The sequence below is a fragment of the Manis javanica genome, chromosome 1, assembly GCF_040802235.1.
Source record: "Manis javanica isolate MJ-LG chromosome 1, MJ_LKY, whole genome shotgun sequence".
In the NCBI taxonomy this organism is placed as follows: domain Eukaryota; kingdom Metazoa; phylum Chordata; class Mammalia; order Pholidota; family Manidae; genus Manis; species Manis javanica.
In genome coordinates, this window is record NC_133156.1 from 132,497,912 (window position 1) to 132,504,322 (window position 6,411).

Genomic DNA, 6,411 nt, shown 5'->3' on the forward strand with positions numbered 1-6,411 from the left:
ACTGAACTGATATCTAGGTTATTTTTAAAATTAAAAAATCCCCTTTCCTTCAAATATATTTATAATTGCTGGGTTAAATCTTTCTTACAATTTCATATTCCCTTATCTTTCTCACCATAGTCAGACGACAATAAAAAAGTATTTTGCAAGGCCTGTGCTGTTATAAAATCTTTTAATTAATATTTACATAGTTGAGTAACCATATACATGTAACTAAAACTGAACTTAATTTTTAAAAATTTGATTTCAAAAAGTTAGCCTCTAAACTAATCTTTTGATTGGTAAATCCTTTAAAAATTAGCTAACATATTCATCCTTGATATTTGCATAGTGTTTTGCAGTTCAAAATTCATGGTAACATTTAATTTCATTTTAAACAATAATCATAATTGAGATTTTGTTAACATGATTACTTCACAGATCAGGAAATTGAAATGAAGAGAGAACTCTATAAAATCTATACGTTTAGTAAGTACCACGGGAGGAGTTAGGTCTTTTGACTATAATCCAGGATGGTGTGTCTACCTTGTTCTCTTCTAGTTCTCTAATAGTAAGCCCACTATTAAGCTAAGTGGGGCTCAATCAACACTGGATGAAATGAATTGTATTGAATTCTCCTGCTCCTTCTATTATACAGAGCTTTCTCATTCACATAACTTTTTTTAATGCAGTGTCATGATTCCAAGTATGTTCCTTTAATTATTTTGTAATTTTACAGAAAATTATCTCATGCGCCAAGAAGTGTTTGAATTCTCTATTTGGACTGTCATTAAATGGCTCTGAAACTATAATAAAAATACTATTGGAAGGGATATTTGTCTTCCATTAGATAATTGAATTTTATGACTAGTTAAAAATAGAACATATCAGCATATCATACTGCAAGAGAATCCATCTAACATAGCTTTGTCTTTTGTATGCAATTTTACATGTTAAATATTTTGTCTAAACTAAATACATACTGAGTATTTTGAAATACATGCAGACTTAATCTTTAGTATTAATAACAATGATATATTTTAGCTTATTTCTAAAAGTAGTTATCTCATTCCTTGTAGAGCATACAGTTTTATTTCTTTTAAGAATAATTTAGATAAATTTCTCTAATGACTAACATATGAGATACTAAATGACATAAATTTGGACATTTACCAGTCAGAAAAAGGGGAAGAGAATGTACTGCCTCATCACTGCTGCAGAGTTAATGAAACAATAATGACCTATTTTATCCCTTTAAAAACACCATCTACAAATACAGTCTCATTCTGAAGTATGGGGGGATGGACTTAGGAATTCAACATATGAATTTTAGAGAGACACAATTCACTCCATTACAAATTATAAGAAGAAAAATAAAGCAGCCTAGGGGATAAGTACAGGGAATACCATTTTAGAGAGAAGGAAAATGGACATTTTCCCTTGGTGATATAAATACTTTCAGTTTAAACTTAAATGAAGTAAGGAAGCAAGCCATGTGTGTTTAAGAGATGAAGGTATTTCAGGCTTGGGAAGAAACTCCTGCAAAGGATGCATGACAAAAGCTGAGGGGACAAAGGTATAAACAGTAGAATAGGCTGGAGAGAGACAGATTCAGTTATGTAAGATAGTGTAGGGCATGTAAGACCTCAGATTTTGTTTTGTATTTTAAACTATTTTTGGATTTCTTTTTAAAGAGAAAAAGAACAAGTACATTGTATGTGTTTTCTTTTTTATTGCAGTATAATTCATGTAAAATATTCTATTAGTTTCAGGTGCACTTCAAAATGATATTTCTTTATATTATGAAATGATCCCCTCTATACGTCTAGTCACCATCTGTCACCATACAAGGTTATTACAATATTACTGACATATTCCCTATGCTGTACATTATATCCCCATGACTTTTTCATTTTATAACTGGAAGTCTGTACCTCTAAAACCTATTCACCTATTTCATTTTCCTCTAATCCCTTCCTTCTTTCCCTCTCTCGTAGCCAACATTCTGTTTCCTGTATCTACGAGTTTGTTTTTATTTTCTTTTATTTTTCTTTTGTTTTTTAGATTCTACATGTAAGTGAAATCATACAGTATTTGTCCTTCTCTCTCTGACTTTTTCACTTAGCATAATATCCTCCAGGTCCATCCATATTATCACAAATGGTAATATTTCATTCATTTTTTGGCTGAATAATATTCTATTGTAGATGGATAAAGAGACAGAGATAGAGATAAAGATTATACCACATCTTTACCCATTCATCTAATTCATCTACTGATGGACACTTAGGTTGATTCCATATCTTGGACTTCAAATTGGTGTTCTAATTTTTTTCAGATAAATACCTAAAAGTGGAATTGGTGGATACCAATGGCATTTTTCACAAAATTAGAATAAAGAATCCTAAAATTTGTGTGGAACTTCAAAAAACACTGAAAAGGAAAAGCAATCTTGAGAAAGAACAGCAAAACTGGAGGCATATAGCTCCCTGATTTCAAATTACATTACACAGCCATAGTAATCAAAATAGTATGGTACTGGCATGAAAACAGACACACAGATTGGTGGAATAGAATAGAGAACAGAAATAAACGCACACACATATATGTGGGCAATCTATGACAATGAAGAGAAGAATATACAATGGTGAAAACACAGTCTCTCAATAAGCTCAATAAGGTACTGGGAAAACTGGATACCTACATGCAAAAAAATGAAACTGGACCACTATCTTAGACCATATGCCAAAATAAGACCCCAGTTATTTCTTATGAGAAGTTGATCAGTGGTATCTAAGCTAAAAATTATACATAACATGACTTAAATTGCGAAAATGGTGACATGAAGTTAAAAATCAGAGAAATATTTGTTGGATATATGAACAAGCATCCATAAAGTAACACTTAATGGAACCCATAACTTTTGTAGGTAAGGTGGAAAAATTATGTCTTTGTTTATGGAGTGAAATACCCTTTAGTGAAAACGTGGGTGATAAGAAAATGTGCCAGAAAGATTATCAAATCAATATTTTACAACATATCACTGTTAAGCTCCACTCTCTTTTCATTAAATACCTAATTGGAAACACACTGTGCAGTTACAAAACTCATCAGAATTTCATGTTCATCCTAAGAAAAAATCAGATATCCAAAGATAGAAAAAAGCATGTTTACACCCTGCTCTCTTATTATAGGAAATGATTATTTGACAAACAAAGAACTGTGGCTGTGAAAAATGCCAGAATATATTCACAGATGCAAAATAGCTTGATTACACTCTACTTCAATTGGGAGTCAGCTGATTCAGCGGGTGCTCATTAAAGACAGCTTCTGAAAAAAGAGCTGTCAATGATTCAATTTCTAAGAAGAAATTTTGAAAGGAGACTGAAATGGGTCTAAAATTGTCACCTTTAGGAATTCAAATATCGGGAGTACTAAAGGCTTTATCAGTCTAGATAATATTTTCTTTTGCAATTTTAACAGCTTCTGAACTTTGTAAGTTTTGGGGAAAAGTATGACTTGTTTTTCCTGAGTATTAAATTTTAAACTTAATTTTATCACGATTAAAGCACAAAAGAATATTTTGTCTAATTCTCCATCAATAGAAAAAAAGCTAAAGGTTCCTCTGAAAGAAAAAGACAACCATTCCAACTGCCCTTTTAGAATTTAAATTTTAGGTAATTTATTGCATGAGTTTTGCATAGCCTTGAAAAGTATAACTGATATTCTTTCAAATAGGACATTTCCTCTTAAAGTTTTTATCTCCCCAATTACAGGTGTAGGATTCAACTAATGGTTTTGAAGAATCCCAGAATCAAAGGCTGACCATAGAACAGTGGAAGTGCCCAAATTTTCCCATTGCTCTTTGTCTGCTGATAATGCTCTCAATAAGATAAAACTATTTAAAACTACCATTAGTACCTGGAAGAACTTGACTTCAACCAGCTTCTTTGCTTCTTCACCATATGCTGTTACTATATCACACACACACACACACACACACACACACACACATAAATAAAATAAAAAGCAGAGACCAGCCTTAAAAATCCCTAGGCGTACAAACAAAGCTTAATACAGCTTATTTTGCAAGACTAACTTGACCTCGTCACTGCTTTTTATACCTCTGCAAATTATAAGCAAAACTTAAACTGTTCGTAACATTGATAAGGGGGAAGCACTAACCAATTGCCTATCACTTAAGAAAATTCTAATATACCCAGTCACTGTGAAAAGCAAACAGTCACCGCTTTCTCAATATCTGAGGTGCTTCAGAACAACAGACCGTGATGTCTCATTCCATGTTTTGGTTTGAGGGCTCTTGGCTTGCAAACTTTTTGGTGTGTGTACAATAACCTTCTACTAATTATTACTTTGGTGTAATTATTCACTGATTTGACTCCTATTATTTCTGAACTTTTGACAATATAAAATATTATCATATATAATACATATTATTACATATAAATATGTATTTTATATATTTTTCAGATTAATTCTGAAAATTTGAGAACTGTATATTAGAATTGCAGGTCTGAAATTTTGAGGAAAAAGAAAAGAAGGTAAACTCTTTTGTTATTTGTTTTCAACATGGCACCCAGGATGCATAAGGAATATGTTTGAGTAAATAATCAATCAAACTAGGAAAACGTCTCTCCACAGATTCAAAATAATTTCTCCTGGGTGGGTAATGTGTCAGAAGTACAGAGAAGAATATTACATGCAATAACCAGGATTATGGGATCAGTACTGGGAACAACTCTGAATAAGAATATTCACATAAATATTTCTTGTACCGTAAATCTAGTTAAAAACTATATTGTGACCAGTAGAAGATATTATACAATGATACCACTCAAATTTATGTACCATATTTAAATGTTTTTTATACGTGAAAATAAAGATGTATACCTTATCTTTTATTTAAAAATATAAGTTTAGCTAGTATTTCTACAAGTAACCATTCTGCAATATTGTCTTTTTTATTTTAATTCTTTTTAGAAGTCTCTATCAAATTCAGAGATGAAGGGACTGGTTTTCAAATTTCCCAGATACAGGGAATTCATGAGAGAAACCTTACAAATTCAGATTATAAAGTTTAGGGAAATGTTCTTGCAAAAAATACGCCTGCAATTTTGAATTATTTCCATTTTAAATGATTTGTTTGTAAAAGTTCACTTTTTGCACATCCTTACTCTTCCTAATGAATGATATTATTTTCATAGAACTGAAAATACAAGCAAAGTTCATATGCATCACCTCATACAGACATGAAGGACAGGCATTACTCAATTTAGAATACCATAAGAGGGCTTAGTGAATTTAAGTATTTGCTTGGAGCTACTCTGATGCCTACTCAAAATAATAAATATCATATAAATTTTATTTGATATAAATATATCTTATATAATAAATATATAATATATATAATATATAATAATATATTGTCAAATAGTAAATTATTCTGTAGTAACGGTCAACCCAAAATCTCATGGTACAGCACAGTATAAGTCTGTCTTCCTCATGGAAAAGATCAATGTCCCAAGTTTTACATAAAGAGATTTTATATATGCATAATACATTCTGTGGCAGTTACTATATTTGTAATATATGTGTGCACATGCATATGTAAGTAAACGGGGAAAACACCCAGGCTGCCACCCGCACCCAAGCCTACCTGGTCCTCGAGAACTTCCAGGAGAAGAAACTACAGCTTGTCCAGTCAGTCCATCAAGCAGAGCGACAAGCACCACTTCGGGAAGTTCAAGTGCCACTACGGGGAGTTCTGACAGGGTGTCATCCCTGAGGCCCAGTTTCAGAATCTCTAGGACCTGCTCGGGTACAACTTCCATACATCCGCGAAGGAGTGGCTGGCGGCAAGAGCTGCTCTCTGCGCACACGACCTTTGGCCACGAGAGGCCTCGGGCAGCAGGGCCCGGAACGGGAGCCGCCCGGACGGCAGCCTGCGCCCCTCCTACCCTGCGCCCCGGGACGTCCCTGGCCACTGGCTCTTCGCGGAGCTGTCACCGGCGTGGGCGGGAGCTGTCACACCCAGAAGCCCCCTTCTCCATCCTCCTTTAGGCTGCTGGGCAGCACAGGGAGGCCCTGGGAAGGCCACCGCCCCGCCGGCACGCGGTCACGCAAGAGTCCGTCCGGTGTCCCCCCAGGATCCGGGCAGACACGCCTGCTCAGCCCCGCGCGGGGCGTGGTTTGTAGTCCTGTGCTTTGGTGCGGTACAGGGGCAGGAAGGGCCAAGAAGCCGAGACCTTCCGCGCTCTCAGATCCAGCGGCCACACCTGCCTGACGTGACGTCCTGAGCCGGAAATTGCTGGGGAAACTGAGGGCGCCCTTGTGCCCGAGGCAGAGGTTCAGTGCGCAGTGTAAACAGTGGGCTGTTTCACGGTTCAAGAATGCTCAGGAGTAAAAGCGGAC

At 35.2% G+C, this 6,411-nt stretch overlaps 1 long non-coding RNA gene across 2 annotated transcripts in view; it reads right to left on the reverse strand.

The window, feature by feature from the left end:
• Positions 1-6,149, reverse strand: part of LOC118969171 (uncharacterized) — a 322,524-nt gene extending 316,375 nt beyond the window's left edge. For both annotated transcript variants that reach the window (XR_005057087.2, XR_005057086.2), the window contains exon 1: positions 5,657-6,149. This is a non-coding gene — a long non-coding RNA (uncharacterized lncRNA). The remainder of the gene's footprint in view (positions 1-5,656) is intronic.
• Positions 6,150-6,411: the final 262 nt, after the last annotated feature.